This window comes from Paroedura picta, chromosome 3 (genome assembly GCF_049243985.1).
Source record: "Paroedura picta isolate Pp20150507F chromosome 3, Ppicta_v3.0, whole genome shotgun sequence".
Lineage (NCBI taxonomy): Eukaryota > Metazoa > Chordata > Lepidosauria > Squamata > Gekkonidae > Paroedura > Paroedura picta.
The window spans coordinates 119610459-119617183 of record NC_135371.1 but is presented as its reverse complement, the minus strand read 5'-3'; positions in this window follow the sequence as shown (position 1 = coordinate 119617183).

The following is a 6725-nucleotide window of genomic DNA, read 5'->3' as shown; positions in this document are numbered from 1 at the left end:
CCATATTTTGAAAAAAAAAACTAACCCGGAAGTTGTGGCCCTCTACCGCCCAGATCCCCAAACCTTCTGGAGGAACGCTTCCGGTATTCAATTATCTCGATAGTACTTTTTGTTGCTGTTTGCACTCAAGTCGCAGCCGTCTTATTGCATCTCCACAGGGTTTTCAAGGTGTTTCCTCATTGCCTGCCTCTTGCTTGGTGGTTTCTCGTCGAAATACTTCTCGTCGAAGGGTTAACCCTTGCTGTGTCCTGAATCTGACGGGATCAGGCTAGCCTTCACATACCAATAATTACTGGCAGCACTTGCTTCCTGTTTCATCACTATTATATGCGGGGCAAAGTACAACGTAGAAACAGGGAAAAAACGTTGCATGGCGATCTTTATGATACACGGTTCTGTTTGTTTTGCACTGGTCGCCCACACATTGAGTTGGGGAGAATCCATAACCCACAGATTATCAACAAGGCCTCCTTTCAATTTAACATTGTAAGTTTTTGATTGTATCCCTCAGTTTTCCATCATGAACACAATTCATATACAAATGTCTCAGAGTAAGGGCAAATGTGCACGAGGCTAATGTTGGTAGTAGCTGAAAGGCCTGTTGTGGAGAAGTTGCACTGCTAGTACAGACACTTCCAAAAGACATCTGAACAAACATACTCCTGGCCCAAGGTCCATTTTACCATTTTGGGGCCAGGAATACCAAGCAAGTTTTTGCTCACTTGATCTCGACACTCTTTGTGGAACATAGCAGAAGAGGTCACCCCATAGATACAAGGGTCCCAGACTGTTTAGGGATTTGAAAGTAAGAATCAAAACTAAACCTGTTCTGGTCTCCAATGTGGAAAGCACAGACGTAATATGTGATCTCCACTGGGTTTCAGTAAGGGTGAACTGTTGCATTCTGGAACAGTTAGCGTTTCCAGAGCACATTCAAGAGTAGCCCTTCTTGCAGTTCCAAAGTGGACAAGTTGCTAGGCTCAGTAAGAGCAACCACATGCCCCCTTGATCCTTGTGCATCTTGGTTACTCAAACCGGGTGACCAGCGGATAGAAGGCCCTCTTGGGAACATTGTCAACCTCTCCTTGTTGTCTGGAGTTCCCAGAGGTGCTGAAGGAGGCATTGGTTTGTCCCTTACTGAAGAAATCATTGCTTGATCCAGAGGACCCATCCAGTTACTGCCCCATCTTGCATCTTGCATTTCTGGGTAAGATTATTGAAAGGGCTGCTGTGGATCAGCTCCGGGCATTCCTGGAGAAAACTTTGGCGCTCAATCATACTAGTCATGGCCACAGGGTGGAGACAATGTTAGTCGCCCTGACAGATGATGTTCAATACCAGCGGGGGGGGGTCGGCTATTCTCATGTTGTTAGATCTGTCGGCTGCATTTGACGTGGTTGACCACAAGTTGTTAGCCCACCACCTCAATGGTGTGGGGATACATGGGACAGCCCTTCAATGACTGATCTCCTTTCTCCAGAACTGGACACAGAGGGTTGCAGTGGGGAAAGAGATGTCCTTTTGACTCCCTTGTAGGGTCCTGCAGAGGGCAATTCTCTCCCCCACACTTTTTAACGTCTATGTGTGCCTTCCAGCCCAGCTGGCTCGGAGATTTGGGCTGGGATGTCACCAATATGCAGAGGGCACCCACCTCTATGTCCTGAAGGACAACCACCCAGTCTCCACCACCCCCAAAACATTTGCCAGATGTTTGGAAACCATAGCTGGGTAGCTGGAGCAGTCTCCTGAAACTCAACCCCTCCAAGACGGAGGTCCTGTGGTTAGGAAGGAAAAGGACAAATCAGGAAGCACGCCTTCCCAGTCTGGCTGGGGTGCAACTCAAGATCTTGCCTGAGGCCAGAAATTTGGATGTGACCTTTGAAACCCCATCAATGGAAGTGCAGGTCACTCAAGGTGGAGTTTTTCACCTATGCCAGGCAAGGCTACTAGCACCCTATCTGTCCCCAGAGCACAGTGATCCATGCATCAATCGCAGGCTTGATTTCTGTAACTTGCTCTACACAGGCCTTCCCTTATCCTTGACCCAGAAATTGTAGCTGGTCCAGAATGCAGCAGATCGGGTCCTCACAAGAACATCTTGGAGGGCCCACCTACAGCCTGTACTGAGGCAGCTGCACTGGTTGCCAGTGGTGTTCTGGATCAGGTTTAAGGTTGTGTTTTTGATCTTTAAAAGCTATCTGCAGTCTGGGTCACCCCTCCCAAGCAAAGATACACAGAGACACACAGAAATTCCCTTTCCCCCCTCCCGTTTCTCCCCTTACCTGTTAGTTTCCCAACCTACCTACCTACCTCCCTAACACACACACCCTTCCCTCCCCCCTCCCCCTTGGGCTGCCTCACCACTGCCTCAGCTCCCACTCCTGGCTCAAGTGCTAGCTGGGCCCCTAGAGCGGGGCGGCCTCTCCCTTGGCCTAGGAGGCAGCACAGCTTCTACCGCAGGCTGTGACGCAACTCCTGGCAGGACCCCCAGGTGCAGCATAGCTGCTAGCTGGTCCTCCGGCAGTAGAGGGGTGGGTTGCTGCCTCGGCCTCCTCAGCTGCCTTGGACTCTTCTGGAGTGCTCCTGAGCATTTGAGGAGGCGCGCCAGAAGATATTCCACATCTTAACACCGCCCGTGGCGCCGCGGGCGCCACGGACTAAATAAAACAGTAAGGGGTCCTGGGGCGGGATGAGTCCGGGATGAGGAAGGGTCCAGATTGGACCCGTCCTCATGACAGACAATCGGAGGGACCAATCGGCAGGCGCAAAGCGCCTGCCGATTGGTCCCTCCGATTCCCGCGCGGCTCGCAGTTGCTCCCGGCCTGACGCGGTGAGAGGCGCGAAGCGCCTCTCGCCGCGTAAGGCCACCCCCTGAGGGAGCCCCCGGCAGTCGCGCGGAGCGCGGCTGCCGGGGACTCCCTACCCGCCGCTTTAGTCGAGCCCGGAGGCGCCTGAGTCGAGCCCGCCCAGCCACCACCGCCCAATGGAGGATGCCTCGGCTCGATCTCCAAGACCAGCGGTGAAGACCAGCGGCTCGATCTCCAAGACCAGCGCCAAAAGCACCCAGTCGCTCTTCTCCCAGGAGCCGCGGCTACAGTCCCGCCCCAGCCACCTCCCAGCCCGAAGCAACCCCGGAGCGCCTCTTTACATCGTCGCCCGCCGCGCCGCTGGCCCCGCCGCACAATCAAGCCTCCCGCCAGCACCCGGCTCCTGCCCTCCATGCCGCCCGCCTCCACTCACAGCCTCCACGCTGCAGGCCCCGCTCCAGAGATCCAGGTAGGCTGCGCACGCTGCCCAAAGCACCCAGTCGCACTTCTCCCGGAAGCCGCGGCCGCAGCCCCGCCCCAGCCACCTCCCAGCTCGAAGCAACCCCGGAGCGCCTCTTTACATCGCCGCCCGCAGCGCCGCTGGCCTCGCCGCACAATCAAGCCTCCCGCCAGCACCTGCCTCCTGCCCTCCATGCCGCCCGCCTCCACTCACAGCCTCCATGCTGCAGGCCCCGCTCCAGAGATCCAGGTAGGCTGCACCTCATGGGCCCCCGGCCACCACTCTCCCCGCCTCACTGATCGTCCCACACCCACCCTTCGGTCCGCCCCTGGCCCCAGAGAGCCATGCCGCCGAACTCCCCAGGCCCGCTAGCGCCCGCTGCATTTTGGGGGCAGCGGGCTTATTTACTAGTTAATTAATAATAAAGTCTAGCCTAGAAGTGACCATTGCATGGATCGTGGTGGTGTTTTCCATATGGTGTTTTCAACACAAGAAAATCTGTGTACTGCCATTAAGTATCCAAATGATACTAATTTCATTAACTACAAGTTGCCTCAAAGAGTCCAACCGTGGAGAAGCATCACTGTGGTTGTCCGTGGTTTGCTGGAGTCAATAGCAGCAGGACTGTCAGGCATGTGATTTGGGGAGGGGGGGGCGTAATTCAGATTCTGTAAACGAATCCTTACCAAACTTCAGAGGATAGGTAGAGTCAGATGGAGATCTATGAGACTGATGTCCCTAGTTTACATACAATACATTCTATATAATAGCCTCTTGTGGCACAGAGTGGTAAGGCAGCAGACATGCAGTCTGAAAGCTCTGCCCATGAGGCTGGGAGTTTGATCCCAGCAGCCGGCTCAAGGTTGACTCAGCCTTCCATCCTTCTGAGGTCGGTAAAATGAGTACCCAGCTTGCTGGGGGGTAAACGGTAATGACTGGGGAAGGCACTGGCAAACCACCCCATATTGAGTCTGCCATGAAAACGCTAGAGGGCGTCACCCCAAGGGTCAGACATGACCCGGTGCTTGCACAGGGGATACCTTTACTTTTACATTCTATATACTCACAAACCTCCTGACTACACACCTGTTTTTGCCTCAGAAAGCACTTTCCCAGGGCACCTTCTTTGGGTGGCCATAACTCAGATTCCCAAAATCCAATGGTCACAAAACTTGGAAGATAGGTAGTAAGTTTGTGATGGCTCACGGTTTTTTAATTATGCATCTCATGAACTAAAACAAACTGCATTTTCCCAGCTGGTGCTCATCTCTAGATGAGAAACTCCTGTGACTGATCACAAATAAACTACTGTAGTTAAAATGACATGTTTTTGTGTTCTGTTGTTGATTTCCTGGCTGAGGAGCCCCATTTAAGCCAAGTGGCCAATTCCCCATCACCACACTTTTTTGTGAAAGACAAATGTTCAGGAGGGCATTTTTAAAGGAAACAGGATTATAGTAAAATAGAGTGGTTCAGGAGAACTATTTTAGATTCAATAGATTTGCTCTGTTTATTGTATGTACTAGGGACAAAGCCCGTTGTCTCCAAGAATACAACGGGCGCTAGAGCTTAGCAGTGGGAAGAGGAAGGGGAGGAGTTGTCCAGTCTGTAAGGGAATGGGGTTGTCATGTGTGTTGTGTGGGAGATTGTGGTGGCATGGTGGCAAATGAGGCCATGGGTGTGGAGATATGGGTGTCAAGAACCTGTGGTGTGGAATGTTCGTTGATTGTGGGAGAGGACTGACCTTTGGGAATTGTGACCTAGTGGTTACAGATGAGCTTTCCAGAGCCATGTCCTCAGATATGTGAAGGGAAAATCAGACTGGAGACTCTTCTTAGGGGAAGATTACATGGCAACCATTTCCCCCCAGTTCTGCGTCATTTCCCTTCTTGTGTGAATTAGGCCACATTCAGCGAAATGCCCCTCTGCCCTAATACACATAGGGTAGTCACAGTACACAGGTGTCCACCCTGTTCCTTCTGTCTCCCATATTTTCACTGTTAGTAAAATGTTATGTGCCCACATGCTTCTTTCATGGTTGCTCCTTAGAAGAACGGATTTTTGTACCCTATTGCTTACTACCCAAAGGAGTCTCAAAGCGGTTTACAAACACCTTTTCCATTTGTCTCTCCACAATAGTCAACCTGTGAGGTATGTAGGGTTGTGAGAGAACTGGGAATGGGCCGCAGTAACCCAGCAGGCCTCAGGTGTCTCAAAGCATTTTCCAATCGTCTTCCCCTTCTCTCCCCATAGCAGACTACCCATGAGGGAGGTGGGGTAGCAAGCCTCACAGGGAAGGTGGCAACCCTAAGAGGAAGACTGTCTGTGCACAGCAGTCTTGACCTTAGTAAGGTTTTTAATACTGTTTTTTAATTTGCCAGGCCAAGGTTATATGCCAGTTACTATTTCAGTTACGATGTGTCTCTAGACATTTACTTGTTCTCTATTTAGTTTTAGGCTGTAAACATTTATTTAGATCTTCCTGCACTTTCCAGACTCACAGGACTGATGCTGGTCTGCCTGTCTGCGCCCCAGAATACAAACAGTTGCTGATAAGGGCTGGCTATAACCCATAGGCCAGGAGGGACACACCTGCACCACTCCCTACCAACTGCAGGCAAAAATGGCTCATTTGAAGGCTGGACTCTGAGGCATTGTACGATTCTGAAGTCCCACCTCCAAACCTCCAGGAATATTTCCAACACAGGGGTAGCCAACCTACAGGTGTGGAGAGCTCCTGGAATTACAGCTCACCTGCAGAGTATAAAGATCAGCTCCCCAGAAAGGGCTACTTTGGACAGGGTTGTGGTAGAGAAGAAACATTTAAGGCTTCCCACACAGGTTGTTGTTGAATTGAAAGACTTGAGGCCTACTGCACAGGGTTGTTGTGCAGATGAAACAGGAGACAAAAGAGCCAGCTTCCTCTGCAGAATAACACTGTGCAGTGACCTCAAATCTGCAGAGAGTTGCAAAGAAGAAAGACACATGGCTTGGCTGTGTCTAACCCCCGGCCAGAGCAGTATTTTAAGTGAGAAGGGGCTTTTCTGTGGTCTCCCTGTCAGGTAACTGTTTGGCAGAAGGGGAAAGCCCCCCCCCTCAAAAGGAAGGCCCTCAGGCTCCCCTGCGTTGCTCTTGGAAAGGCCTCCCTCCCCTCAGTCAGGGCCTGTCAGAGGTTCCTTCACAGCAGGCCTGAAAGGGGGGAGGGGGAGCACTCTGCAGCCTCCTGCCAGCTCTGTCAGGGTTCTGAGGCAAGTTACAGTTTGACATGGCAGTTAGGACAGCCTTGGGGCGAAAAGGGCTGGCACAGCCTGTCCAAGCCTCTGTTCTCATCCCCCTTGGCAGCCCTGCTGACCTCCTCTCCCTTTGGTGGTCAGGAGCAGACTGGCAGCCATACTTGGCTGGGTGAATGGAATTTTGGTCTGTCCTGGTGAGGGGCCAATAGGAAGGCACTTTGCGCG